The sequence below is a fragment of the Morone saxatilis genome, unplaced genomic scaffold (genome assembly GCF_004916995.1).
Source record: "Morone saxatilis isolate NCDOM2014 unplaced genomic scaffold, NCSU_SB_2.0 Contig17, whole genome shotgun sequence".
Lineage (NCBI taxonomy): Eukaryota > Metazoa > Chordata > Actinopteri > Moronidae > Morone > Morone saxatilis.
Window position 1 is genome coordinate 2,045,620 of NW_023339729.1, and position 7,179 is coordinate 2,052,798.

Here is a 7,179-nt window from a genome sequence, read left to right on the forward strand (position 1 = left end):
CCGCTGATAGGTCCGTGGGATTTCACTTGTTGGAGGGAACGCAGAAGAAGAAATTGTTGCAGGAAGTGTGAAAATCGGAGAGTAGTGTGTGACAAGACATGGCTATTTTTGAGGGGGAAATCAACACTTTTTTCGTCGCGAAGCATTAATACCCTCCGTGGTTGATTATTCTGGGCTTTCGGTGGAAGCGAGCGGCATGAAAAACAGGTACGGCCGAATACTGTTCTTTGTACACGTTCTGCCACAACGTATGAGTTGAAAAGCATGTTGTTGTCACGTAAGGAGCCTGAGTCATGTTGCCCAGACTTTTAATTGCATTTTGTGTCTGTTAACGTGGAGCAAAAGGCACTCTTCGTTAGGTAGATGCCCCCAAAGAAGTGTATTATAGTAAATACACTGGAGCTCTGCCATTAGCTGCGGATCTCCAGTTTGCTAGACAATTCTGGTCGTTCTTTTTCTATCGACAGTACTCCCGGTGACCTCTAGTGATCAAGACTAGGGTAAAATCTGCAAGTTCCCCTTAATCCTCCCCATGCATATACCTATAACTGATGCTGCCTATGAACCACACATATAAGTATGATAAAACAAAAGTTCTAAATCCACAAATGTGACGATATACCAAAAGCCAATTTTACTTAAGGAAGATCTTTAGACACCATGCTCAACAACAGTCACCAACAAACGGCCACTAAACAAACACCCACCAAGTTGGTCCCAGAGTCGCGCGCGCACCGCTCGCTCTGCCTCTCGGCTCTCTCGCTGGCAAATGAGAGCTCGTTCCACGCACGTCTCTCTGCACAAATGTCCAGACTCGGGTCGGGTGCGGAGTTGTAGAATGTCGGACAATGTAGCGCATTTTCAACAAAACGGCAACATTCTAACAGCTCGTTCCCTTGACAACACATAGCCTCTTGTGAGAAACTTCCGCGAGCAAGTTACTTGCTACTCGCCCGATCTGTGTATCACTCACACTAGTAGTTTTTGCGTTGAACGTTTTGAAATGGTGGTTTTCTGACCAAGGACACGAAGAATCGTTATTGACTATGGCAAGGAATCTTCTGTTATTACTTCTCCAACAGGACACGCAAAATGCAAGCGATTAAACACATCGCGGGCAAACTGGAACCTCTGGTGAACGTTAACATTGTTACTGTTGCCTAGCTTTCTAACACCGTTATTTTTATTTTAGGCTAAGCAACGTTAACGTATTCCTACGAAATGTCATGGCTGTACTGGTATAGAATAAGTTAGTATAACAAGCTCACTAGTTTCGCATTGTTCTGTAATTATTTTAACTTGAAGTAGTGTAAGGAAAAGGCTGGATCATTATAAGCTCATACTGTAAACTGGATGTATTATGACATTAAAGTACCATAGAAGTTGGTGCAGAGTTGGGTGTTTTAGTGTTTTATATACAGTCTCCTCTTGTTCATGATTTTGTTTATGTCATCATGAGCTGTTACAATAAATTGGGTTAAGTGTTGGTGTTTTTCCTTTCTTTATACAATTCATCAGGACTTCAGCGCGACACTTGTTGCAGGTAAACGCAGAAGAAGAAGAGAGTGGAGATGAGCAAGTCTCAATGTAACACAGAAGGCCACAGGGAAGTCATAAGGATTCTCCTATTATTCTGCAGAACGGACACATTGGTCAGTAATAGTATAACTCTCACCTTCTGCCCACTCTTTTATATCAGTGACCCAGCCCTCAACTTCAACCTGTGTCACTGCCAGTTGGATTCTCATGACTTCCAGGTCCTGAAGCTGGCTTTCCAGGCCTTTTGTGGTCTTTAAATAACAAAAGACGGAAACAGAAAAGAAAAATGTGACACCTGGGGCCTCATTACAGAAACTTCCTAACTCTGAAATCCTAACTAATCTCAGTTTAGAGGCAAAGGGTGGTTACCGCAGCTTCCACTATTTTGGAGTGAGGCTGTGGGACTTAGCTGAATCACTGTGTTGTGATATCATCACCATGCTCCAATTATAATAATCAATGTGTTGATAATGTCACCATAGTCATTCTGCTATACTCGTCATACTAGTTGTTAGTGATTCCCACCACTAATACTCATGCGGACAGTTCGTTGATCAAGCATTCTTAAAAATGCTTGACAGGACAGTCCTGGTGCTGCCATCTTCAACTCTTCATATGAATGAAACACATCTGTAGAGTACACCGTGGAAAAGTGAAGGGTAGCAGGCCAGTAGTCATTACGGACCAAGTCATCGACTCCAGCGCTCCAAGTGGCTTTGCATGCCTTGCATTTCATCTCAGGCATACAGAGATCATATCGTCCTGGAAAAATCAACAACACATTGTATATGCACAACTCTGACAAATGCATTGGGAACTAGAGGTCCCGATGCAAAAGAGTGCGGCACGGGACAGGTTTTAAAAGCTCTATGTGGGACTGCCCGGGATGAGAGAGGTGTGTTTGCTGGTGCGGGAGGAACAGATGATTCACTGCACTTCCGCAAATGAAAATGTGAGTAAAATAACATATACAAATGATTAAAGTAGTGTATATAATTATAGTTGAGCTGGATGTTCTACAGCAATAAAAAACAGGGTTTAAGGAGCCTAACTGACAGATAGTGTTGTTTATTTGTGGGTTTGTTTCTTTCCTGCTACTCCATTGTTGAAACTTGAAATTGAAAGCATGACAGAAGAAGGGGACACCACTGGGCTACTTCAGATGTTAGTGCCTTTCTAAAGAAAGGTAGCCTACATTACTATCTCCCCTGTAGTACATTCAGAACCGAGAAACTTAAAATCAGACATCTGGCAGTCTTTCTTTTTTTTTTTTTAAGTATTATTTTTTGGCCTTTTTTATGCCTTTATAACAGGGGCAGCTGGAGAGAGACAGGAAAGGGGGGCAGAGAGAGAGGGGACGACATGCAAGCTAACCGGGCGCCCATCTGGCAGTCTTTCTCAGTTGTCAAGTGCCTCTTTTGTGAGACAGAAGGCAAAACTGAACATCCTTCCTGCCCATCCTGCGGTCTTTCGCTGGCGGAAGCGGGACATAAGGTTATAGATGCGGGCGGGAGCGGGACTAAAAATGACACATTATTGCGGGAACGGGACAGAATTTTGCGGGAACGGGGGGCCGCAGGACTGAAAAATTGGTCCAGTGCAGACCTCTATTGGAAACGTTTGAATAGAAATAGATCAGGACACATTTACAAAGTCAATAGAACAGCTTTGGTTTTTTTATTCAAATAGGACAATGAAAAGTGGCAGGAAGCGAGTGGGAGAGCCCTATGGGGTGGGATCAGGAAATGACCATGGGTTAAAGTCCAACCCAGGTCTCTATGGGCACTTTGACCAGAATGTGATATGGACGCTACAGCCACTTGATCTGGAATGTTCACCCAAGTTAATTTTATTCATTCCCGGCTTCCAGACGGTTCGAGCCGACAGGGACACCACCGCGACCGGCATGAAGAAAGGAGGGGGACTTGCCGTGCTCATAAACAACAGGTGGTGTAACGCCGGGCACGTCTGTGTGAAAGAGTGTCTGCAGCCCGGACATCGAGCTTGTCGCCGTCGGACTTCGTCCATGTTATCTGTTATCTGTAAAGTTGGATTGGATTGGATTGGATTACCATTCATTGTAACCACAGCAACAACTTTTCCTGTGTTGACACTCAACGATCCCGGAGAACAACTACATATTTTCTCGGGCATCTCCAACGGCACAATACACACTGAAAGACACATCATATGCAGGGATTAAAGACATGCATTATCCTATGTACTAACTGGAAGGTATTCTGTAATCATTTAAAAATCAATAATTTGAAAAGCTTTAAGATAAAAGGTCATTAAGTGTGTTTCAGATTCAGATTCCTTCATTCCTGTGAAGCCTATTATACTGTGAAGTTATTGAAATAAACAAATCTGAGAATGGGACTAGGGCTGCACAATATGGGGAAAATATAATAATAAATAGAATTGCGGTTTTTCTGACAGATAAAGCGATTACGATTTCCGATACGATTTTTTAATGTGAATGACTTGATTCAGTTTAATATTACAAATGTCTCTTTAATTTGTGTCACCCCTGATAGGTGAGCACAGCCAGTGTACAAGAATAATACCCCCTGACCGACTGAAGTTCACCAATCAGAATTTCTGTACCCCTCACACACTACGCACACCCACCAACCAGAAGTGGCACAGTCAAGGAGGATGACGTGAATATAAAAGTCTAATGACAGAAATTGACCTATGCATGATTATTTGCAGATATTACGATTAGGCAGTTGCGTTGGATCATATTGCGATTACGACTGCAACAATTGTGGAGCGCTAAATGGGACACTACAGCTTACCACACTGGGAAAGAGCCCTCTCCACGACACAGGTTGTTGGAGGCAATGGCTGAAAGAATCCAGCTATTGTTGCATCCCTGTTGTGGAACATGTGGTTTCTGTGTATACTGACATCACACTCAGCACAGAAGAATGGGTGTGGTCGGCAGTCACAACAACGGACAGCAGCTGGACTGCTGCCACACTGTTGGCAGATCAGAGTTGCCGCATTTTGTTGTGCCACCATGGTATTCACCAGCCAGGGTCTCTCTTTCTCCCACCTCTCTGAGAGGAGACTTTTTCGAGTAGACCAGTCTGAGGAAGCTCGTGGTGGTGCTGGTGCTGTTTCCTGATCATCCAAGTCATCACCCTGTGAGTGGTTTAGCTCTTCAAGGAAAGACTCTGTTAAAAAAGTACATAATATTTAAAAACAAAATTAAAGTGTACAACATGGATGTTGTTTGTTATTCTGTTGCAAAAACATGGAATTTACATTCTAATTATTAGGATTTATAAGCATAATCAACTAATAGAGACAAAATAAATAACATACGAACAGTGTCAGGAGGACAGTAGTTGGTTATCTCAACGCTGCTGTCCAACATGCTAGTATGAGCTGAGTACGACTGTAGCTGTGACTAGCTGTAGTAGAAAATAAAACCCAAATCAACCTTTACAGCATTACAATGGGGTGGCTGGGGGGAGAACGAAAGAGAAAGAACAACAGAGAACCAGAGAGACTGACAACAATTAACAAGACAAACGTGGCTCTTAAAAGTGCCTTTGTTTTTGCTTTGTAACGAAGCTGAAGCTTTAAAGTAAATGATGAAGGGACTAGGGGACCTGTTGACAGAAGGTAAAGAATATGAATTCAGATTTGAAGATCATGCTACATACTACTACATAAATACTGAATAACTAAAAGGTTTAAGAATTTGAGAAAATGTTGCTCCTGTTGCCCATGCTTTGGGATGTGGTGGGGAGGTCTGTGGGTGAATATTAGGCCAGAATACTGTAGGGCTGGGTATTGCCTGCAAACTCACAATACAATATCTCACTAGGTATGGACTAATCTTGACATTCATGGCTGACATTGCTACCAAACATTCAAAATGCCAGTTTGGCTGATAACCAGTGCCATTTTTTATCTGTTTATTTACTCTGTTTATGTTATTAATTTTACATTTGTATTGACAAGGAAACACATTTCTTTAACTGGATTATTTCCTTTTCCCTGTGATCATTTTAATCAAAAACGTCCCTCAGAAACACTTAATTTGCGTTAGCTAACTATGAGCAAACGGCCTTTATTAGCTGGTCTTCTGTGTAGCAAACTGCACATTTCATTTGGTGCAATAACCAGTTATAATATGTCGGTAATTTGGTCTCTGTCCAATGAAAGTAATAAAGTTACAATGCACTTTAAACTGTGCAAACAAACACGACAACTTCTTGACATAATTCATCTTTTATATGTAAATGTGCTAAATTTTCTCATTCAGGTTAGCATGTAGTACTAACCTATTGGAGTTACGAAGCACAATGACCTTGGGATCGTCACATACCTATTTATACAGTCAATAGTCGCATAAAGTGACGGCATCACCGTTGATGAACATTGATTTCCTTTCGTCTATATCCGACAGTGAGGGATTAACATGAATGTCTATCTGACGGACCCCCACGTTGAAAAACAACGCAAAAGGTACACATCTTTCGTTGGAACTTGACGTCCTTGGCCACGCGTCACACCTTTGATGAGTAGGCCTTCCAGTGGATGAGGTCTGCACACAAACTCACCTTTCAACAGTAATTGTGCTGGTTTCCAGCAAGTTGCTTCATTTTTAAACACTGAGTGTGCTCAATAAGATATCTTTCAATATGTTTTCTCGCCCCCTGGATTTTCCGTAAAGCTTCCTCTTCTCTGTGGTATATACAGTAAGGATACAAGAAAACTACTCAAAAATGAATGAGAACACATGTAAAATGTTATTAAAACACCTACCAAAGACAGTCATTGAATATTGTCTCAGTACATGTGGTTCGTAGTAAAGCAGTAAAGCCTGTATAGTTTTGTGCTCCGATAATGGTGAGTGATCCAGTGTGTGGGTCCAGCTGCAGAACAACCCACTTCTAGCTGCTCTCTGGCTCTCTGAATCTTAACACGATTGTTTCAATTACATTTTAAATATATTTAAAACATTTTACAGTCTAAAGATGCAAAGATTTTGACCTTTGACCCTTCCACAACCATCTAACAGTGGTGAAGAAATACTCAGCTCTTTTATCTTACCAATACCATGATCTGTAAGTACTCCATTACAAGTAAAGATCAGTCTGAAGTATAGTACTGAAGCATTATAATCAAAATTCACTAAAGTACCAAAAGTAAAAGTACTTGTTCTGTGAATGTGATTATATTTTACTTTATTAGGTCATTAATACTTCACAGATTTCCCTTTACAAATCAATGCACATATAGCGGTCAGTGGAGCCTCTTAACTACTATCTCCCTTATACTGTGAAGTTCGGTAGTTTAGTCCAGTGATTCCCAGCCTAGGGGTCGGGGCCCTCCAAAGGGTCAGAAAAAACATCTGATGGGGTCGTGAGATGATTAATGGGAGAGGAAAAAATTAAAAACTAAGTTCAGTGACATACATTTCTTTTAATAGTTTGGACTTTTCCCTAATCTTTGTTTTTACCTAAATCTTGTATAATTTGATTTAAATTCATTAAATGAAATCAGTTTAAAGAGAAAAAAGTCAGTCATAATGAGACCAAACTAGATCAGCTGGTGATAGATAGATAGATAGATAGATAGATATCCAGTGCTAAGGTGTCTGTCAGTCAGTGGTCACAT